General features: G+C 40.4%; 1 long non-coding RNA gene across 2 annotated transcripts in view; it reads right to left on the bottom strand.

The window, feature by feature from the left end:
* Positions 1 to 3,409: 3,409 nt before the first annotated feature.
* The window catches only part of LOC120400204, a 31,808-nt gene continuing 10,889 nt past the window's right edge, over positions 3,410 to 24,328 (bottom strand). The window contains exons 1-3 of one of the 2 annotated variants that reach the window (XR_005595599.1): positions 22,183 to 22,270; positions 4,520 to 4,641; positions 3,410 to 3,868 (exon numbers count right to left, since the gene is read on the bottom strand). This is a non-coding gene — a long non-coding RNA (uncharacterized LOC120400204). Of the gene's footprint in view, positions 3,869 to 4,519; positions 4,642 to 22,182; positions 22,271 to 24,328 lie in introns of those variants that run through there. The other variant, XR_005595598.1, reaches the window with a different exon arrangement.

The raw sequence follows: 24,328 nt of genomic DNA, 5'->3' as shown, positions 1-24,328 counted from the left end.
ACCAGCCCTGCCTGTGTCATAATTAGCTGCATCCCAGCCTGAGGGGGTGGTCAGTTGATAGTTTGATGAACATGTGGGCCTCATAAAAAGGGCTGAGAGAACTCAGCTAAAGAGAGGAACTACAAAAAGCAGGTTAAATTCTCTGGAAGACTCTGAAGTAAGGTCAGCAGGAACTAATGAGTGGTAGTCCAGAAGGGGCTGAGAACTGAGCCCCGAAAGCAGCTGAAGTGTAGCCCAAGAGGGGCATAAGATTCTTTTGTTTGTTTTGGAAATTTGTTTGGACTTGTCGTTGGACTTTTTTTTTAATTCTGGAAGGAGCTAAATTTGTTTAATGACTTGGCCGGTAGGTCAAGCCCCATCACCAACACCAGTACCTGTGAGGGAAGGCTGAGGGGAGACCTCGGAGGAGGCAACTAAGGCAGGGAGTGCCTGCAACACTACATTCAGTCAGCAGGGGCATGATGGTGGGGCCCCGCTCTGTGACAGTTAGCATAGGATGCTCTATGAGAAGATACTGTGACTGTTTCATCAGCAATGTTCTTTGGACCATTCTATTCTTATGAAAAGATAATATATCACTGTGATTTTTTTGCTTGCTGTTTTGCTTAATACATGTGTGGACCTAGCTAAAATATCCTCGAACAAAGTGAATATTCCTCTTGAAGAATACCCCCTTTTCTACATTTGTTCCTACGTTTGCCTTTGATTATAATATTTTTGAAGCAATTTATCTCCATGCTTATTTGTCTCTCTTGGTTTTTTGCTCTAGTATTACATGCTATACAGTTTTTCACATCCTTTGATTTAGCTTATGTTTTCAGTTCTGGTAGTGTGTTAACTTCCTTCTATTTGATCTATATTACTGAAAAATCTGCAGTTATTATTCAGACTAATCTTTCTGTTTGCTTGGTTTTTTTTAAATAGCATATTATAATGTTGCTCACAAGTGCTGATATAATGAAGTCCCCAATCCTGCAAAGACTAACCCATGAGTTTAGCTTTGCTCATGGTGAATAGTCCCACTGAAGTCAAAGCTGAGGATACGAGGGTAAAGCTTTGCAGGATCAGGGCCTTAGGGTGGATCAGCATCCCTATCCCAAAGCCCCTGTTTTGAGGGATACAACTCATCTGGAAAAATATACTTTGAATTGGAAACTGGAAAACAGCATTTTAATCTAGGAGCAAACTTGGAATACATTTTGGGGGAAAAATTATATTCGGCAATAATAGTTTACTAATTTCAGACAGTCATAATCCTGAAACTTAGAAAATGCTTTATTTTTTCTTAGAATAATATTTTCATGGCTATTTGCTCATAATATAAACTGGTTTTTATTTTTTGTATTCCTCTATCCACAGAAAAGGAGCTATAGTAATAGGCAGTAATTAGCTTTAATCCAAAATTGCATATGAAATTTTAAGTTTGCAAATTCATTGCACCTGTGTCAATCCTGAGATAAAAGGTGTCCTAAATATGCACTGACAGAGCAGGCTGTGAAAAAGCTGTTCTGGTTTACATGTAATCACTGAGCCCTGAATCACTGGTGGAGTTTGGAACTGTACTTTTAATCCCAAATCTCAATTCTGTAAACCAATAGGACTCCGGTTGGGTGTAGCAGTCCACTCTAGCAGATACCATTATATTATTAAGGACCAAGACTGTGACACAGTTCCAGCAGTGTTTGATACATACACTGTACCCAGAGATTGTATAAACAAAGATATGCTCAAGTAAAATTGTCTAACTTTCCTTGCTTTTATCAGTTTGTCACAGCCTTAACATTCATTTAATATATTTGCTTTCCTATTGAGGGTTTTTGTTTATTTGTTTTTAATTATCATGATAACAGTCAATGGAATATTTGTGGTTCTACATCGGGAAGGCAACAATGTGTAAGATACAGTGTTGGGTGTCTTGTGTAGAGCTCACTGGGAATTTTTCAATTAACCAATTTTTTTGCCAAAACATACCAATTTGTTGAAATTGAAACTGTTCACAAAACAGGGTCAGTTTCAACAAATCTCCAGACTCAATTGTGTTTTTTTAAATAGTTTTGAAATTGTTGAAACAGTCTCATTTTGACATTTTCAAAATGAAAACTTTTTGTTTTGTGATTTTAGTAAATGTAGACTATAAAACGGTGAAAGGAGAAAGAAAAAAAAAGAAAAAGGTTGAATTTGAAATGAAATGCTTCAATAGGTTTGGTTTGTTGATTTGCTAAAAAAAAATAAATTTTGACTTTTTGTCCAGATTTAGGAATGGAAATCTTTTCAAAATCTCAAAAATTCTCACAGGAAAGGAAATGTTGAGGTTTTCCTTCAAAAATTGCTAGTAACTCTAAATCAAAAGAGATCTGCTGGGATCAAAAAATAAAAAACAGGAATGTTTTTAACCTGATAACCCTATTTAATTAAGTAGGAGAGATTCACCCCCTGGGCACTTAAAAGTGAATAGATAGAAGATAATCATTTCATCTACTATATATATATATGGAACAGTCAAAACTGGCTTTAAGCTCTTTCAAGATCCGTAAGACTGTACTTGGCTTTCCATCTTCTGATGCACAGGCTGATAGTCTTCACTTACCCTATGAAAGGGATGCTCCATGATGTGTTCCTTCTGACATATGGACCATTTCCATCATGGGATTTAGATTTTGGTTTCACAAAGCTCATGGAGTGTCCATTCATTCATAGCTCAGTAACAGTATGATTTCTGTGAAGCCAGAATTACACGGAGTCATTTCAGCCCGTAGAGAGAGTTAGGCCTGATTACTGATTGTCAATGCAGCATATTCTATAAGACCCCAAACTCTTGCCCCAAATTCCTGTCTAAATTGGTCTCTGATTTCTTTCTCAGTCAGGCTGTTAATCCTGCCTCTATTTTACCTGAAGCCATATTCAAATTCAGTGAGGTTAGGCAGCATACTTCTAGATGATTATATGCTTTAAAATGATTATTCACAGTATCTAATCAATCTGTAAGATCCACCAGAATTTTTGTAGCAAATGGGAATAAAACCTGGAGTCAGTCCATCTTGGCTCTCAATGGATCAGACAATGTTCTGCCACCTGGGGTATCGGATCACACTCAAGTAGGTCTAAGGCAGCCTCTAAGGAAAGCCTTTGCACTGTTTCTAGCAATGAAATATGCAAGACTATGATTTGGAGCTCTTTCAGCTCTTTTACATAACATTACTTGGCATCTGGATCTGATACCCAGTTTCTCCATTTCCTCAAGGTTTCTTGTAAAAGAATCCGTAAGTTAGGAACAAAAACTCAAGAGCAGTTAGGATCATACCTGCTATTTGTACTCAAAGTGTGAGAAGAGGATAAGGGTGAATGGCCCCAACTGACGCTGCTTTCTAGACGGTTCCAAGCTTGCACACTGGGGTACACTTATCCTAAAAGTATGGATCTATCTGGGCACATCTCAAAGAACCATATTTACACAGTAATTGTATTTTTAATGAATGGGTACTGAGATCCAACTGTTCAACAGTGTGGAAGGGATTGTTCAAAAATCATTTACCAAGGGATATGACATAACAAATGGAAATGGATCCTTTAGCTAAATCATAAACTTGACTGGAGATCATATTGAAAATGTATCCGGATGTCTCTCTCAAATTTCCTTATTGTTCATAAGGTATGAATTCAAGAGTTTTGAATGTATATTTATCATCTTCATTTTTATTTCAGTAGATCAAAAGTAGTTAGGAGGTCTGGAATGGAGTATTTAATCAATGTATCCTTTAGAAAGCCATTACTCAGTTGATGCACATATGAACACTAACGTTGCCAGCTTAAAATCTTTTTGACACTTTTGATGAAGAGTGGTTACCGTGCAGATGCATTAGACAGTTTTCTGAAAAGAACAAAGTTAATATTTGTATAAGAATTTGCTAATCCAGAAAGACATTGATCTGGGAAACAGTAACTTCTGAGTTTAATCTTATCTCTGCCACTGATCTGCAGACTGACCTTTGGCAAACCACTTAACTTCTCAATCTCGGTTACTTCATCTGTCAAATGGTGAATAGTAATACTTTCCTTCCTCACAAGTATATTATAAAGATAAGGTAATGTTTTAAAGTGCCTTTGTGTAAAATTTCCTATAAATGACTGCTGGTATAATGATCTTACTGTCTTCAGAGATTTTTCTGCAAAACATCCAGTGGAAGGAAAATGGATGACAATCAGGTTGATAGCAATATTATTTTCAAAACTCCATCATCTGGGGCCAGCTTGATGTCTTATAAAATGCACCCTATATAGTACTTTTAATCTCATCTCTCTGGTTCTGTGTATTGAATCCATCAGGAAGATGTAAGTTTGGCATCACTTTCTTCAGTGATAAGAACAGTAATTGTTGTAAAGGGACTTCTTAAACTTGGGTCACTCAAATCCCTTTTTAAGCTAGCAGGTGCTCTTTAGGAACAAGCATTAGCAGGAAGAGATTATGAGGTAACCGTTTCCCCCCCCCTAATATATCTCGGTGTCTCCTGATAAGGCTTACCATAGGTCTGTGTGTTCAGAAGGCAGTACAGGAAAAAAATACCCCACCATCAAATAGCAAGGAGTCTACAATTTCAGTGCAGAAGAGTGAGTTCTTCATTTATATGGCTGAGCACTTTAGATCTGTTACAGAAAAATGTAGAAGATAATTATATGAGTCAGTCACAGCAGCATGAATATAGAACTAGGTGAGTAAAAAAAATGAGGCTGCAGATATTCCTTGGAGCTCAAGAAACAAAACAATGGATTTTTGCCAGCTTTTACGGTGTTGTGACATTGCTTTAATACAGCACCTTATCTTCCTTCCGACTGTAGTAAACAGGGTGAGAGGGAATTTGTCATTCATATTAGCTGTCAAGCACTTCTGACAGTGTGACATCATGTATGTGCCCTTGTGATGTGGGCTTCTCAGCACTTATGGGATGAACTCTTATGCTATATACTTGACATGTTCAAGGTCTAACATGAATCTCCAATTATGATTAGAATTGAGCAAAACAGTTTATCTACTGCCAAACCTTTCCCTTTTTTAGAACAAAATGCAAATCAAACATTTTTTTTAAATTCTGAAATCATCATATAATGTGTTTTTTCTGCCAGGATTGTAATGTAAAATGCCTTGAGAGAACATTTCTTGTGGCATTTCTGGCCAGGTACAGAACTAGAAATAGGATATTTTTTTCAGAAGTGCCTATGTGATTTAGGAGCCTAAGTCCTATTTTAAGAAGGGAATTGGGGTCAGATTTTCAGAGATATTTAGGCTCCTGAATATGCAGATGGGGTGCCTAGTGGGCTTTTCATAAGTGCTTAAGCATCTGACTACCATTGATTTCAATAAAGTGATTAACCTGCTTAGGTGTTTTTAAAAATTCCAATAAGCATTTTTCTCCCTTTTTAGGTGCCAAAGTGCCTTTGAAAATCTGTCTCTTGGGCTCCTAGATCCCTTTTACTTTTGATGAAACGATGGCTATGTCTACATTTAAAAAGCTACAGCTTCAGCTGACCTTCTGTATTGCTTCAGAGTAGACACTTACTACTGTGATGAGAGAGGTTCTCCAATCATTGTAGGTAATACACCTTCCCAAGAGGAGGCAGCTAGGTTAGCTGAAGAATTGACCTAGCACTGTCAATACAAGGCATTAGATTGGCTTAACTCAAGGGGTGTGGATTTTTCACACCCCTGAGAGACTTAGCTATGCCGATGTAACTTTTCAGAGTACACCAGCCCTTAGGTTTTTAAGTGCCTAAATCACTTTTGAAAATGACACTTCAAAGTCAGTTAGGTGCTTCTGAAATGTTTCCCTTTAATCTTGTTGGAGCCTGCTCTTGCAGGTTTCACATAGAATCCCTTTCTGTAAATCATCAGCATGTATTTAATATGGACAAAATGATCTGCTTTTAAAACATGTAGCATAGAGAACGGTTTTTAACATTTTTATATAAACAAATGTCAGAACCTATTTTAAAAAAATGAAAAATTGTAACTATAACAATAGTTGGGAGCAAAATGTACTTTTAAATGGAATTTAAATAAATGGAATTTTTGTAACCAAAAAAAAAGCATCAATAAAAGCAGTGATGATATGTTTCATAGTTCATTTGCCCCCTTTGCCCTGCAGATCTTGTACTGAAGGAAAATGAGATCCCTAGCGAAGTCTACAATGCCACTGACTCTAAAGAAGGACTCTCATTTACGTTTAATAGCCCTTATTGGCATGTGCAGTATGAACTCGTATGATCTACTAGAATAAATGTATGGGTCTTTAGAAATATTAAGAAATGTCATTTCATTCATGTTTTGACACCGTAGTCAGGCATTCCTAAGTGCTGCCTGTTTTTAAAGAGTTGATTTTTAGAGAGGTAGAATAGCCAAACTTTGATGAAAAGTTGCAGCCAATTATTTAACTAATGGTAATCATGTCATTTGAGTTTTTTGAGTATTGCAAAGATTCTTATCAAACCAACTAAAAAAGACACCAGTTAGAGATCTTTTTATTATGAAAAGCAATTCATGTGGGTTTGTGGGGAATCCGACAGTGTCTTATCAACTCTAAATGGATGGGGCTGTGGCAACACATGGAGATGTAGAGAAGGAAGCTGAGTGGAAATGAGTAAAGTAAAGAAAAGAAGAGAAGGTAGAGGTTAAAAAAGAAAAGAGAGAAAAGAAAGCACTGAATCTGATGGTGAAAAAATGGTGGCGAGAGCTTGAGTGCAATTTAGGAAACAATCAGGAGATGGACATTGTCCTCATATTACAGTCTGAATTATATAGGGCCAGATTGTCTTTTGCACTATGGTTCCTTTGTACTGCTCTGGAGACATAAAGGGGCTGTCCAACAGAGGATACCTTCCGTGGAGGGAAGTTGTGCCTCTGTCCTCCCTCATGCCAGCATTGGGCATGGAGGTGTGGCACACCACTATGTCAATTCTACACTGGTGTAGGATTCACTCTATCCTATGTCAAGGGTGAAACTTGGAGCAGCTGGGCAGCCACTGTAATTTTCATAGAGGCTGGAGCTGGCCCTCAGAATAGGAACCTTGCACTATGGGGTAGGAAAATATTGTTTCCCCTTTTCAACTGAAGTGGCTAGCCACAGTTTGGGGCCCTGTGGGTGTTCCAGCTGGAAGTTGAAATTGGCGATAGTCTGCTATTTTCTTTGATGCAGTTTTGTTTATTTACAAAGAAAGTACAGAATCTTGTGTCACTGAACGCAGAAGGAATCAAATAGCAAGAATCTGCTTCCTTTGCACACAGCACCAAGAATCTTTTTTTCACCCCAGACCCAAAAGCCTCTTCCCAGGTTTCTTCTAGGGTCAGCCACTGTGGTTTCTGCTGCTCTTTCTGGCTGTCTCTCTGTTCCTCTGTATTCTCAATTTTCATGTATTCTGTCTCATCCCTCCTCCCCCGCCTTCTGCCCATTCAGTCCAAACTCCTGGGTGGGTCCATAACCCCCTTTTGATTTAGGTAAGTGGCTTCTGATGACCTCATGCTGACAGTTATTTTAAATGAAGACTGTGTTCACACCAGTCTCAGAGGTTTGTGACCAGTGCAGTCACCACTACCTCTCAGTATAACTATACCTATTGTTTTTGTTTTGTTGTGTCTCCTGAACAGAATGTCTTAGTAACCAATTTTAATTTGTTCACAAATACTTATGAAAACTATATTGTGGTTGGCAGAGGCTTACAATTTCTTCACCTGCATATATACTTTCTTAGCAATTTCTTGAAAGGACCAGCACTAAATCTGGTAATTTTTTCCAAAACTTCCATTGGTTTCATGGAAAGTAACAATTTATGTGAAAGAAGATTCTTCTTGAAAATCAATTCAGCAGCATGAAGTAAAGTACTTGTCATATGGGAATATTAATATGAAAGAAAAATGACATGGATATATAAGAAATTAAACTGTATCCCGTGAGTGCAGCTATCCAAGAGCATAGTGATGAATACGATAAAATGTTTGCTGTTGGAGCCAGCCATTCTACAATCAGCAGAAAAACAAATGTTGAAAATTATTATTTCTAATCCCATTTCAGTGATGTAGGAAGAACATAATGTATCTTTGTAAGAGCATATACAGGCTGGAACACACACACCACTCTAGGCTAGATGGTCACAGCCTCTACTTGACGTGTAGGGGAACCTTTACACAGCCAAGTAACAACCTTTCAGACCCCACACATAGAATCATAGAAGATTAGGGTTAGAAGACACCTCAGGAAGTCATCTAGTCCAATCCCCTGCTCAAAGCAGGACCAACCCCAACTAAATCATCCCAGCCAGGGCTTTGTCAAGCCCAGGGGCGGCTCCAGGCCCCAGCACGCCAAGCCCGTGCTTGGGGCGGCATGCCACGGGGGGGCGCTCTGCCGGTCGCTGGGAGGGCGGCAGGCAGGGTGTCTTCGGCGGCATGCCTGCGGAGGGTCCACTGGTCCCGCGGCTCCGGTGGACCTCCCACAGGCGTGCCTGCGGAGGGTCCGCTGGAGCTGCAGGACCGGCGAGCGGCAGAGCGCCCCCGTGGCATGATGCCGTGCTTGGGGCGGCGAAATGTCTAGAGCTGCCCCTGGTCAAGCCAGGCCTTAAAAATCTCTAAGAATGGAGATTCCACCACCTCCTCAGGTAACCCATTCCAGTGCTTCACCACCCTCCGAGTGAAATAGTGTTTCCTAATATCCAACCTAGACCTCCCCCACTGCAACTTGAGACCATTGCTGCTTGTTCTGTCATCTGCCACCACTGAGAACAGCCTAGCTCCATCCTCTTTGGAACCCCCCTTCAGGTAGTTGAAGGCTGCTATCAAATCCCCCCTTACTCAGATTGTGACTTTCTGTAATGGGAAAAGCAGGGACTACTTGTCCGATGTTCTCCACTGTAAATATAGGGAAGGGATTTGGAGAGAGTTGTGGAATGGCAGAAACACTGTCTGTGCCTTCCCTCCAGAGCAAGGGGGAAGCAGAAGAGAAATTTTGATTCTCGAGGCCTAATTCTCATTGACATCAAGGTCCCTTTACACTACTCTGCCAGTATAAGGGAGCCTGCAATTGGAAGTGAAACATATTTACACCCCCTTTACATCTCTTTACATGATTGGGGGTGGGGGGCATAAAGGGGTCTTGGTGTACATGAGAATTAGCCTCTGAGTCAGAATTCATTTCCTAGTCTGCTCTTGGGGCAGTGCAGCTGCATGGTGAATTATCACTCTGGCTCTGTATGAATTGTGTTTCATGAGCACATCTGGTGTTAGGTTCAGGAACCAAACATGAGCTTTTCTTATTTCCAGTATGACCTCCAAACCTATTCTCAGGTATCTGCTAAATGTTAGATTGGTAATACCAGTATCAGGAATAATACTGTTTTGAGAGGATGGTGCAGTATTAATTGAGCTATAGAAACCTGTCATAGAAATCATAAGCATGCTGGTCTTTGGAGATTTTTGTCAGGTACTAAAGAAAATAACTAACTTCCTTGTAGGAAGGCAAACATTTTACTGTTTCTATTGTACCCACTACTATGGCAGCTAAGCACTTTAGAGAAAAACAGAACATAAAACAAAACCAGTTAAGGATGTGTTAAACAAAATAAATGTGTCTAGCACAGCACTTCCTTGGTTAGAGGTACCCTACATGGCCTGAATTGGACAGATCCATCTTTCACTATGCATATCCAGAGCTGACACAAAAAGATACCTATCAAACATCCAATAGTTTTAGTAGTCTGGAAAACTTAAACTATAGGTTTAATCCTCAGCCCTTCATCCCTGAAAGGTAGATACATTTATTAACATGTTATTTCTCATATGACGTAAAAAGAAGTTTTCTGTCTGCTCTGCATGGAGATTTCATAAGATTAGTGGTTTATTCCACCATAGCTAGCATTCAAAAATATTCTCTCTCCCAGCTGTGTGCAGTGTGCTTTGTACCAATTGGTTGATATCCGCCAGCTGAGGAGTGACTGCATTTCTGTACAGCCACTTTTATTTTGAAAAATGATTTGTGGGTCCTTTCATATGAAGGTGCTGTGTAAAATTGTGATGCTATATTAAGAAAAATTCCAAACTTTAGAAGTAACAAAAAATATAATGCAAACAAAATTTGTATTCAAATATTATTTTGCTTGAAAATGAATTTAAAAATTACTTTAAAAATCATATGAAATAGGCGTACAGTGATCAGGATGAAAAACTTCTCTGCTACCTTAGATAATTTGATAATTTAATTTCAGTGTTTATAGGATTCCCTAGGTATCCCATGTAGTAATGGGATATAGCATAGCTGAGGCAAAATCTAAGGCAAAATTGGAACATTTTAAACCTGACCACATTAGTCGCAATTAAAAAAAATCAGGATTTGTGACGTTACCACACAGTGATATCTGATATGCTACAGTATTTCCATATACTTGGATGAGAAAATAACTGTGTTTACTGCATAACAATTGTTGAGAAATTATAACATTTTAATAGCAAATACAGTGACTCTAGACAACACAGGCATGGGGCTAGGTAGCTGGGGGAAGCAACTGGAAGATATGGGAGGCATAATATCAGGTGCTTTGATTAATGGTGTGTATCATTTTTGGACTGGGTTTTCAATCTGGGAGTTGCAGTTAGCTGGCACCTGCGCTTCTATGTTCAGGTCAACTTTGTTCATCTCTGCATGGTCAGAAGGTTGCATCCATTTCTTTTGATGGCAGACCTTGCAGCTGTCACTCTGCCTTTATCACCTCTAGAGGAGAATACTGTGCCTGTCATGCAGCTGGCATGGAACTCAGCAATCTGTGTGTTAAGCAGTGTGTCATTCTGTGAGCACAGCAAACTGGCATGGTGTGATCTCCACTGGATTCTCTTCCAAATCCCCACTGACCAGAGTTCCTTGAAGGTTAACCTCAGAGTATTATGGATTAAAGGGGGAGGTGAGATGTAAATGCACAAGGCCCTAATGGAGAATGCTCTACCAGCAGTCCCTTCCCTTTCATACCAATGGAATTTTAGCCCAGAGGTCTCTGCAGCAGTGTCTGATGAAGAGAGAGGGAATTTCTTAGGTCAATCCCAGCCCATATTAAAATCAATCTGGGAAATTTATCAGGTGGCTGCCAGAGTAGGGGTACCTGTGGGTGATTGCCAGGGTCTGTATGGTTGAAGCGATTATCAAAAGGTACATAGAACTTGCAACAAGTGCTCTTCCTATACATATATCTGAGAATGACATACAGACTGGAGTAATGCTCCTGGGATAACAGGTGCAAGGATAATTGCCAAGGTAAGGAAAATGTATTGATACTTTGATCGTCTAAAAGCATTTCTTTTAATTCAATAACAAAGATGGGCCCAAACTGGGAAGTCTGCATTGTGGCAAATAGCTGCATCCCTCTGTCAGAGATCTAGCTGAGATTAGGGTGACCAGATGTCCCGATTTTATAGGGACAGTCCCGATATTTGGGACTTTGAAAATATAGGTGCCAATTACCTCCCACCACCCCCTGTCCCAATTTTTCACCCTTGCTATCTGGTCACCCTAGCTGAGATGCATTGTCCCATCAGGGATTCTGGGTAGCATTGTTCCTCAAGCACACCCAGTGCCTCCTGGAGCGTGTCCTTGCCAGTATCCTTGGACAGAAGTGCTGGCCACTGCAGAGGAACAGGGCCACAACTGAGCTTTTCCCCAGTCTCTTTATCGAAATGGCTGCTGACAGCTATCTATCTAATCTCTCTAGGCTTGCACAGCCTTTTTAGAGTCCACATGCTCCTTGAACTGAAGGGCTGCTATTGTGCCTTGCCTCCAAATCCCCTTTTTGGTGGGGAGCAGAAGGGGAGATGCTACCTGTGCTCTCCTCTTCCTTTATACAGCTGTGCAGGGTCTTGATATAATTTGGCCATGAATTCCACAGGGTAGGCACTGTGTCTCCTCTTCTTTGTCTTATTCAGTGCCGAGACCAGTGGTGACTCAGCTGGATATTAGTGATAGCTGAACACTGAATTTGGATGCCTTGTACTTTGAGGAAGTTTGGCTGAACCCAGCCAAAACCAAGAATCAGAGACATACATTGTAGTTGATTCTCATGCGCTTGGGGAATTACATATATACATTCCCCCTGCACAGTGTGGTCAGATTAGATTTCTCCACACTATCCCTGCTCTTTCTAACAACTGAGTCAAAACTAAAAGCACAGGATTTTCAGCACATTGTTTCTGTTCTTTCCCCTCCACTCCTGCCCCAGAACTGACACATAGCAACTATAGGGGGCAATGCAAGCTTGTCAGTAGAACTACAGCCTGTGTATACAATGTATTCATATCAGCTACACACACTATTAACAGGCTGTAACTTTCAAGACTGAAATTTTATTTCTCTCTTTTGAATAGATTGTTATTAAAAAAAAAACCAAAAAAACAAACCAACCCCCCCCCCACACACACACATACACCCTGGCGATTGCATAATTATTTTGGCTCTACAAATTCAGGTTTTCATTATGGTTTGCTTTTAGTTGTTAGATTTTTTTGCTTTAATACATAAAAATTGGTAAGTTGGTACAGTTCATTTCAAGTCAGTAACTGAAATTTTAAAAAGCCCAACCCAACAACAAGCAAACTAAAATTGTAATTTGTGAAGGAAACAGCATTGAAATTGACCAGCAGGAAAAACTGCTCTGCGTCTGCGCATGTCTCTTTGTTCATATAGTTCAGTGTATTCATCTTTCAATGTTTGACATAATTTAATTTCTGCAAGTGAGTTTCTTTCTGACATAACTTATACTTCAAGAAATAAATCTAACATAGGGTGCTGAAATCAGACTAATATTTAAATGGTGTTTGAATTTTCTGAGGAACATGTTTATATATTAAACAAAATAAAAAAATTGAATGAAGGGGTAATTGTCATAACAATAAAACAATATTGCAATATTAAATTATTCAGTTATTTTAGTTCCATTGATTGAAATGCACTTTCCAGCAGGAGAGCAAGGAAGGAAAATAACGATAATTTCCATCTCTTCCTGATCGACAGAGTAATGTATGGGTGCGTGCTTATATTTCCCCTCCCACATCCTCTGTCTATTATAAAAGATTATTTAGGAGATACATAGCTGAACTTCTATTAACATGATTAGAAAAGCTGCTGTTACAGTCTATTTTGTATTATTTTCATTTTCTTTCATCATAAAAAGATCTTTTAAACAATTACTATTTACTAGAGTTCCCCTACAGCAAATATGACTTAATGTTCAACATATGCATTAAAACGCACTCTCTTTCTCTGTGCTAAAGCTGATAGAAATATAATTAAAGCAGAATTCTGCACTTAAAAATACAGCAAATAGACCACTTAAACATAGATGCAGCAGGGGTTTCTGATATCAAGGGAAGGCAAACTCAGCTGTAATCTAGATGCTTGTAACTAGAGCTATGTGAAACTGTGATGCTGTGTCTGCCCCACACAGGTGCAGAAAGGCTTAACCTCAGTAAGGAGCAGTGGAAGTAAGTCCTCCGAGTGGCCCAGAGAGGCTGTGTGAAGCACAGCCAATCAGGGGGGAGTTGCATGGAGCAACCAATCTGGGACCGGCAGACTCAGATAAGGGGAGCTGCAGGGGACAACGGGGTCAGTAGCTGCTTGGAGCTCATGGAGTGAAGGCTGGGCTCCAGGAAGTGGAAGAAGTACTAGCATCATGGACAGCACAGTGTTTGAAGGTCCTGAGGTAAGAGTGAAGTAGGTACAGAGGCTGTGGGGACGAGGCCCAGGAAAGAGTGGTGAGCACTTTCAAGAAGAGCAGAATGGGGCTGCCATTGACAGGGTCCCTTGGTTGGGACCCAGACTAGTGGGTGGGTGGTCCCTCCCCTACCCCTCGACTCGCCACTGGGAAAATAGCATGATTATTGGACTGTGATGCAACCTCTGGAAGAGGGAAACATGGACGGTGACATGACCAGAGGGATGAGCCATGAAGAGGACACTGTGGTTCCTGAGGCTGCAAGAGGGCCTGCAGGCAGATCCAGAGAGAGTGACAGTGTGAAAACTGTAAATGGAGAGCATCAGCCTCAGGTTAATCCCCAGAGTTACCAGAAGGTGGCACCAGGCCAGTGATGTGCCCTGTGACAGAAACTTTTGTAACAAATCTTTAAATCTAGGTGAAACTAGTTTGGTCTGAGGTTTTGTGATAAAGCCAAAGCTCAGTGTGAATTCACCAGCGTTTGAAACCTGGACAAGTTAATGATTCCAAGTGGCAACTTTTCTACACTTCTGTGACTGAGAGCCTAGAACTGGCCAAAATCTGAATTTCCAGCTAAATTTCTCTTTCAATTTTCTTAGAATCATAGAATATCAGGGTTGGAAGGGACCTCAGGAGGTCATCTAGTCCAGCCCCCTGCTCAAAGCAGGACCAATTCCCAACTAAATCATCCATTGCTTATTCAAAGTCAGAACTTAGGGTGAAACTAAAGGGGTGAGAAACAGAACCAAGAGAAATGTCCATTAAATTCCCTGCAAACAGAAAACACTGAGTAAGTGCCTTCAGGATTTGCTCAGCACCTCGCTAGATCAGGCCCTAAGTTACTATCTGTGTCTTGCACCTTAATTCAGTCATGTGCACAATACAGTCTATTTCCTGTTGAGTGTCGCTAAATAAGTGTTAAGTACCTGCTTGGCTAAATTATCTGGATCACAAATTTTGCATCTGTTGCAGACATATCTCTACTGCTACGATGATCGATACTCTCCACAAAACACCTTTTAAGATCCATAGGTCCTACACATGCCTAGCACAACATGTGGTGTACCTCATCCAGTGCATTAGATGCCCCAATAACAACTAGGTAGGTGAAACAAGACAATCGCTACGATTTCAAATGAACTTACACAGAAAAATGATCAAACACCATATCGCCCATGGGTGAACACTCTTCATAAAATGATCACTCCATATCTGATCTCTCAGCCCTTATCCTCATAGGAAACCTGCACAACATCTTCAAAAGGTGAGCCTGGGAGCTTAAATTCATAACTTTGCTAGACACTCAAAATCATGATCTCAACAGAAACATATTTATAGTTTATTACAATGATCTGTAACCCACTCAACCCTCACCCTTTTTGTCCAATGACTGCAGAGGTGTTAGGCCACTTCACATTGAATGGTCCCTTAGAATATGTGTTAACTCCTGTATGCTAAATCTGTTCCACCTTGCATTTAGCTCTGACATTCTTGAGTGCCTTTCCCAAACCTGAAGAAGAGATCTTTGTAGCTCAAAGGCTTGTCTCTTTCATCAAAAGAAATTGGTCCAATAAGATATATTCCTTTATCCACGCTGTCTCGTTTAAAAAAAATGAAATACATTAAATGTAAGAATCTATATGTGGGATTGTAGGCTTTCTAGATTGCAAAAGGAACAATTGCAGATGATGATGCAACAAAATCGGTAAATTGATTTTTTGCCTTGGTTTCTTCTGTAGAAGATAGAGGGAAAATTCCTATTCTAACCACCAGCCTCTTTTTTAATGTTTGTTTGTTAAAGAGAGACACTTTGGCAAAGATGGAAGTGTTTAAGAAGGAAGTTCTGGAGAGACTTGATAAACTCAAATGCAGAAAAATCACCAAAACCAGATGGTACTCTTCAGAGGTTTCTGAAGGGAATAAAGTGTGAAATATCTGAGATACTTGCAAGAAGATGCAAGCAATATTGTTTAGACTAGCAATGATTCCATATGACTAGAACAACTCTAATGCAGTGCCTATTCTTAACTCCCAGGATCTCCATTAGCTCCTATCTTAAGACCGGGAAAATTTACCTTGCTGGTGGAGAAACTGATTGAGAATCTAATTAAGGATGGGGTGGATAAGTGTAACCTGATCAAGTCAAACCAGCACAACTCCAGTAATGGGAAATCATGCCTCTGTAACCTGTTAAAGTTCTCTGAAAAGGTTAATAAAATAGTAGATAAAGGTGACCTGGTGAGCATAATTTATTTGGATGTTCAAAAAGCTTATGATAGAGTGCCCTCATAAAAGACTATCAAGGAAAATATATATTGATGAGGTAAGGGGCAAAGTCTCAGTGGATTAAAAACTGAATAAATGATAGGAAGAAAAATTTTAGTGAATGTCTTCTCCTTAGAGTGAAGAGAGGTTAATCGGGGGATGCCCCCAGAGGTTTGTGCTGGGACCAGTGTTATTTAATATATTTATTAATGATTTGGACACCGAATTTGTTAATACTGACACTAAGTTTTAGTTAGTGAAAATTGAGGATTGAGAAATTCTAGATAGATTTTTAGTGCAAGGGAAGATTAGGCAGTATGATGGCATGTTAATTTCATCTGGGATAAGTGTGTAAGTTCTTGGCACTTGTTGTATGATCTATGGGGTAGTTTAAGCTCCAGTTAGGTTTCTTTCAGCAATCCCTCAGGGGGATTAATTTAACTGTACTCTGAGCAGAACACTCGGACGTACCTTTGCAGCAGCCAAGTGAAGAAATTAGCACTTGTCTAGCTCTAAGAGTTGACAAGGCTACATGAACATAGACAATCCTCTGTCTACAATGCCATTGCATCTTTTCCCCAACTCCACAGGCAGACCAGACCACACAGAGGAAGGAGAATATAGAAGTGAAAGGCTTGTGACTTCCACGCAAAACTCTTCCTTTCACAAATACGCAGAGGAAATTGTTGCTGTTGTTTGTTGTTAGATCTGTGTTGCTTTTGCTTACCGTGAGGTGCTACTACCACACTTGTTGGATTGAGCAGAGGTAGGGAAAAAAATCATTCTCTTAGCTGAAACTTTCTGGGGTCCAGCTGTTTCTTTTACCAGAAACCCTCACCTGTGGTGTTTCAATCCTGTCACATCTTTTGAGCAACATGGAGGGGAAGATGTTATGGGAGTTGACACTTAGTGCTACATTTTCCCCAAGCATGGACAACCCTGCTGATTGTTGTCCCAGTGCTGAGGAAAACTAGGAACCTGAATAAGGAATAAGTAGCTCAGGTTGAATCCAGAAAAGACTGAGGTCTTTTCACTGGCATTGAATTTCACACCAGTGAGCGCTATAAGTGATACAGAATACTCAATACATCATCTGTTCACACAATAAAGTGTTGTAGTATGCTATGTGGTCATGTATCTTAATTTACATAGGATAGTCAATTCATGCTATATTGTAAGTGTCAATAAAATCCATTCCATTTAAACCCAAGTCCAATTCAGGTTTTTCTAATGCTAACTAAGGTGAGAGAATAGACAGTGTGTCCTCTTCACAGTTGACATGGATTCAGAATTCATTAAGCTTTAGTCTAGTAATAGGAGAAGCTTTTGTAGTGTTTTCTATACTCCTTCTTGAAAAGGATCTGCTTTTACCATTAGTACTGAGGCAAAAATATGCCATCTACAAGATGGAACATTTGGAGCTCTGGGTAAATACAGTAAGAAAAGATGACTTGTTGGCATATATATTTAAAATCAGAATTGCATTATCTTGGTCAATAATTTATGCTTTTAATTCTATGGCAAATATTAATAGAGTTCCTTAAATAAAAACAGGGCTGACTTTTTTCTTTTGTTGTTGCAGCCCTGTTTGTATTTACATCCAGTCATTTATTGCCCATTAAAGAAGTAATGCTATGTTAATGTAAGGGGAAAAAATCAATGCTACTCAGATCAGTAGCTGTGGGGAAACAGTGCAGCAGCTGGTTTGCAAACAGCAAGCCCACATAGATCAATGAAATTACAAGCTAAATCTGCTGATGCTCACAAACTGCTCCAGCATTGTGATGTCTAACCTTTCTCAAGTTCAAGATCTCTGGCAAGCCAGCAATAGCTAAATGGGGGGAAAAATAGAAACAAAGAAAGAACATAACAGTGTAGTGGAGAATTTTAGCATGATATCTAATATTCCACTTTTGAACTTATCAGTATAACTGCACATTTGTAACCAATATAAAAGCCACTGTAATCTCTCAGTGAGCAATGCTGCGATCTACATACTCTAGAGATTTTCTTCCTTCAGAATTTTCAGATCTGTCACATACTACCTTGAACTGTAACACTGGAGGGCTAGGGAGCACTTCCGTAATGTGCTTGGTAATGTGCATTCCAGAAAATAATTTATCAATGAGCACCAGCAGGGCTTCTGGGATGTGCAATGTCTTTTGTTTTATGGCTTAGTGGTAGCCTTTAAAAGAGTTTGGATTTTGTGCCACTGTAAATTAAACATGCAAGATACTCTACTTGTTGCGTGGTAGCTTTATTTGCATATTTTATACTGTTTTCATTGTAAGGGACAAAGCCCCTGTTCACCCAAGAAAAACAAAGACAATTGTGGAATTTAGCCTCATGTGAGTAATTTGCTTCCTCTTTTTGATATGACTTTTTCCAAATTCACTACAGCCCCCAACCTGGTTGTGTCACTGATTTAAATGTACCAGTGCTTCCTAGGAGAGACTTGCCAAGATAGGAGTGGGGGTGAGCCTTGAAAGGCTGGTGCAAAAATGGAACAAACAAGCCAGACTTTTTCCAAAGGGCAAAACATGATTTCTCCCCGCCCCAATCATTCATTCTGCTAGAAACAATTATAACAGTGCTTTGCGTGTGTGTGTGTGTAGGCTCTTGTCATCCAAAGATGTCAAAGTGCTTTGCAAATATGAATTAAACCTCACAACACTCCTGTGATGAAAGGTATTATGTATTTAGAGATAGGTAAACTAAGGCATAGAGAGGTTAGTGAATTCTTCAAGATCATCTTGGAGAACCAGGAGAGAGCCAGCAATAAAATTCTGGAGTCCTGACTACCTGTCCTCTGTTCTAGACCACACAAAGTACAAATCTGATTATGGTAGAAACCAGTACTTTCTCTCAATGCTTTCAGTAAAAATATCTGTCTCATCCTGGAGAGCTAGGAAAGAAGTCAGCAGACTCTACAGACACAATGTGCAAGAACAAAATTAACAGGAGGGTGATCTATGGCTTATTTCAAGAACTTTCAACTGTTTCTAAACTGCAGATTCATCCCTGTGTTGGAATCAAAATTAGTTTTTCCACAAACCTTCTCAAATGTTAAAAAATGTCAAATGAGAAAATGAATGTTCAGCTCTGAAGTAATAAATAGCTTTCATTCTTTCCTTTCCTTTCTTCATAGATTTCCCCATTTTGGTCTGTTGCAGGTGGTTACTGAAATGTTGTTTGTGTGTGTGGGTTTTTTTTCCCCACCTCCCCTACTCCCTCTCCCCCGATTTGATATTTTACAGTGCTGCTTAGTGAGGCTGCTGACAGGATAGTTAATAGTTGGCCTAGGGAAAAGATTGTGTATGGCAATGGGGGAGATAGTTACTAGTTAGCACAAATTCTACAGTAGTAACTTGAGTTTATTTTGGTGCTTTGGACACTGACAGACATTTTGTCCCACTTTTTGGTTTAGAACTAGTGATTTGCCTGACCATCACAACCATTGTGTAGGATATGGGCAGATTTCAGAATCCAAATCAAGATTTGCCTTTGACATCAGGCTCTCACCTCTTTAATGGGCTGAAACAAGCTCGATTCCAACAGATCCGGGCTTTGCAGTGCATAAACTCCAGATTTAGATCTGAATTTTGTGTCCTATGCTCATCTCTCTTCAGAAGTATTGAATGGTCAAACTGGCATTGTTGAGAAAAAATTGAATTAAGGAGAGAGGGTGAAATGCTGGCCCTATTGAAGCCAATGTGAACTTTGTCAGTGACTTCAGTGGAAGCAGGATTTCACCGAAGGTGGTGGTTTTTGAAGATATGAATATTTCTATTTCTCTATGTAACAGATGAGCTATATTTCCTGTAAAGGAGAAATTCTGAGATGTAACTAGAGAAAAATTGAAATACATCCACACTCCATGTTTAGCTCATGTTTGCTTTGTCCAATAGAGAAACAGGAGAAGTGGCTTTTATTTATACTTTTTCATTTAAAATAGACGGACAATCAGAAAAATAAAGCATGTGCATTGTAAGAAACTATAATATTTTAGTGGAGAAAACAAAAGGGATGATAGTGGTGGTGGGGTTGTCTTGTTCAGACTTTTTTTTATGATAACAAAACATCCACATGCCCAGAGATCCTCAGCAATAATTCCTCTTGACTGCAGTAAGTACCTACTTTTGAGGAAGAGAAAGCTGATGAGCAGCAAGCTTCCCTGCTGCTAAATTCATCTAACAATCCACTCCTGATATTTTCTGCTTTTAAGGCCAATAGGAACTTTGTAGATTGGTTTGATGCTCTCCTTCTCAGTCTAGTTAGGATCCTGAAATTTATCAGGAGGAGCTAGGGTTCAAATAGGTTACTAAAGAGCTTCTGACTTGAACATTACCCAGTTATACTACTGCATCAGCCACAAAAAGGAAATATAATTTATAGGTATAGGCTGAAATGGGGACCTTCACCGAAACCCTGCAACTTTAGGGACACAGTAGTCTGAAATTTGGACTTGTACCTGAATCCAAATTGTATTATTAGAACCTCTATGGAGAGACAAACTGGAATCCTGAATCAAAATGTCTTTGAAATTTGGCAGAGTTTTAAAGCTAAAGTTACCTTCTCCTTGTTTCATCATTCATATGGGCAGGTGACCAGTCAACTTCCTTACCAATGCTACCCACACATGTCATTGGGTAGGAAACTTGACTGAAACAGTGGTATGGGAATACAGCATTGGCTCCTCCTCCAAGGGCTCTGCCTCCTACTGGCCAGCCAGAGGAGATGGGAGCTGATTGGCCTCTTGTCTCCCCCACCCTTCCCAGCACTTAATTTAAACCTTTGCTCTGGTCTTTTGGAGGCTCTTGCTCCATTTTACCTGCCCTTCCTCCCCTAGTAGTTGTAATATAGGGACTGTTTTTTAAGATGCTGTGGTTGACCAATTTCCTGTTTTAGGGATCAGGAATTGATTTTTCCCATTGTGGCCAAATTGGCAGAGGCCTGGTGGGTTTTTTTGTTTGTTTGTTTTCCCTTCCTCACAGCATCATGGAGGCACAGTGAGGTTAAATAGCAGTAGGATTTAGAAATGATTAGTAATCCATATGAATGTTTAGTTTGTTGCGATTTACAGCCAGTGTCCACTGCAGATAAAAGGCCAAAGGGCCAGCATCCAAAAGGAAGAAACTGGGATTTTGCTGGTGGACCTCTGTGCCTATGGAAGAAGGGGAGACGTGTGACTTTCCAGGCTGAGCTTCCTCTTGAATACACTTTGTTCCCCTCTCAGGAATGGTTGGGGAGAGGGGAAGAGAAAGAGGCAAGAGGATTTAGAAATGAGCTGAATCCTAGGGATAGGCTGAGGAGAGTCTACCCTGAGTTACTGGTTTTATGGTGGAAGCCCTGCAACACCCACACTGGATCCATTTAAATGCCCGACACATGAGTTGGGGGAGAAAGGGCAGATAGTGCCCCTCTCCAGTGTTTATAAAGTTGAGGCCTTCTGCTTATATCCACCCCTGTCTGTTGTTCATTCACCTGGGTGTCCTGATCAACATACTGTAGCTTTAAGTCACTGCTTACATCCTTGCAAATGACCCAGCATCCTTTAGACCACGGTGGATAAGGAAAACATAACAAAAGGGGACAGCATTGCTCTTCCCATCATCAGCCAGTCAGTGCACTACAGCAGGGTTGCTCTGCACTGAAACAGGATTCAGACAGAGAGGAAAATATGAACTCTACAACTTGTGTAAAAGCTAAAAAACAGAAGAGACTGGGGAGGAATTAAATGTGTATTGTATTACAATATCAGATTTGTAATGCCAGTGCCTGTTTCTCTCTCCTCCTCCCTCTCCCTGCACAGCCTGGCTTGCTGAAACTGGAAATTAATGTGTTAGATGGACTATCTTTGACATTCATTTTCATCATTCTGATGCTTAGTACCCTGAATCAACTTTCTGATAATGAAGTTCATGCTAGAAGGACATACTGGACTTTCATATATTAGAGTCTAATTTGTCTGCAAGACTAGTACTGCTTACGTTATGTTTATTATAGAAGCACTGTTAGATCTGCAATGGTTAGGGGTTCTCTCCGCATTTTAACTATGAATGCTGGTTTTCAAGGGTTTAAAGCTCAACTGTTGTTGTATTTGAATAGGGCTAATGCTCCATAGAGTCTTAGCCAGCGAGAGAATGATTCTGCAAATTTTACATTTGAATCGGTGTAATGTGGTGCACTCACCTCTTGTGTGCACCCCCTTGGCTGAGTGAGTGTGCCTGCACTTTCTGTCTGCTCAGTGGTGAGTCTTCAGCTACCCAGCCCTCCGGCCTAGTCAGTCTGTATGTGAGATAAATCAAACACCTTCCATGATGTACATCCAACAGGGGGCATATCTCAGTGCCCTCTGTAAGGTCCTTTTATCTGCAGCCCTATCCCTGGACTTGCTCCTCAGTCAGTCCAGCAGGGCCTATTGCTATACCCCAGGGCCTGTTGCTGTACCTATTGTCTGAACGGTCTCTCAGCCCTTTCTGGGATCCCTCAAATTGTCCCTGCTCTTCAAGTAGTCCTGGCCCTAGTGTGGGGCCACAAAGCCCAGGGCTCCCTCCCTGTGGACTCTCCGTCTCTCTGGGCCTTAGTTGCCCAGCTGAAGAGTTCGGGCTAGAAAAGAGTTCAGTTCCCTTTCTGGGGTGTATCAAAGTCCAGGCCACTTTCCCAGTGGCTGGGGGCAGGAGGCAGGCCTGCCCTCTATCTGGGTTCCAGCTCAGGGACCCTATAGATAGCAGCCATCCACCATGTCCCTCTAAATAGACTGCATTTCTGCTACAATTATCTGGGTCACTTCCCTGTGGCCCCAGAACATTCTTCACCCTTAGATCAGGGCCTTGTCCTCGTTGAGTCCCAGCAGCCGGCCTAGAGCTATTTCACATTCTCCCCACCCCTCCCTTCTGCCAGCATTGCTCTGTCCAAGGTCCTGTAGCTCCCTCAGCCAGCCAGGTGCACCATCCACTCTCTTTCAACTCTAGCAAAGAATTGAACAGTGCTCTGCACTGCAGCTCCTTTTATATGGGCCTACTAGGCCCGGGTTGGCTGCTCCCTGCAGCCCCTTTCTGATTGGCTGCGTCCCTTGCCACCGTTCTAGGCTGCTTGGAAGACTCTCTCTCTATTGCCCTTTTCTGGGGTGGGTGTTTGAAGTTTGAAAAAGAAAAAAATAGCTCAACTTATAAAGAACACTTTTTTCATGCATCCAGACCTGAAAGTGATTAATTGGATTTTCTGTTCACATGTGTGTATGTATATTGTTGAAAATTAAAATTTATTTAATTACAAAAACAGCTACTGTGTATTGTGCAATCTGAGTACTTCTGTAATGACAAGCTCATTAGCTCTGTTCTTCTGCCTTCATCTAATGGCAAATGTCTCTGACCTGATCAAATGCCAAATCCTCCCACCCTTTGTGCATTGTGCTGTTTATGACAATCTACCTCCTATGCCTAACTTCACCTAGGGCCCTGTAAAAGCTCATGTTCAGGATTTGAGAGATAGTGCTGTTACTCTTGAAGGTTCTAAAGATGCACATTCTGTATTCTGTACCCAGTGATTTTAGGCAAGGCCCTTCCTTTCCTCACCACCTCCATTTTTTTGCTCCTTCTTTTTCCCTCTCCTCCTTCATCTCTTCCACAGATGACTCCATGGAATTTTGTTTGTTTTGCTGACGTTCAAATATGAGTTACCTCCTTGCTACTGGCTTTCTGAGGGAGGAGCTGTTTTGGGAGAGCAAGATATTAGGGTTTCCAGTGTGAAGAAGGCTGGTCAAGTCAGGACTCCAGAGTCCAAACTGTACCACTTTCCTTCCTCATAGGTACAAGCCTACCACACCCTCACAAAAACACAGTAAACTTTTAGTAAATTAATCAGTTCTCCAGTGATATAGTTGTAGTTTGCCAGTTTCCTATGTACTAATACATGGAATTCTTGTGACTGGAATAGTGTCTTATGGTAAACCTTAGTAATTACAGCAATATTAATGAAAATATTGAGATGCTTTATTTACACAGCATTGGACTCAAATGACCTCCAGGCTCAGAACTATGGCCATATAGAATTCAAACAGTCACTCAGCCATGGCTTTGGTCCAGAGGTCCTGCAAAGATAGATATCAGTAGTCTGTGACCATGAGCACATTTAAGAGGGCATGTTCTTGCAGGCCAAAATGCTGTCTCAGAGGCTGAAATGATGAAATCTGTAATGTTAGTGTTGGAATGGAGGGCTTTCACTTCACTCTACTCTATAGTATTGGAGTGGAAGAACCAATTCTGAAATTGAAATTTCAGTAAATGAAAGTGTTCGATATGATAACTATACCAAACATGATTTTGTTAAAAATGCT

This window comes from Mauremys reevesii, linkage group 3, assembly GCF_016161935.1.
Source record: "Mauremys reevesii isolate NIE-2019 linkage group 3, ASM1616193v1, whole genome shotgun sequence".
In the NCBI taxonomy this organism is placed as follows: domain Eukaryota; kingdom Metazoa; phylum Chordata; order Testudines; family Geoemydidae; genus Mauremys; species Mauremys reevesii.
Note: the sequence above shows the minus strand (reverse complement) of the source record. Positions and strands in the feature narration are given on the sequence as shown.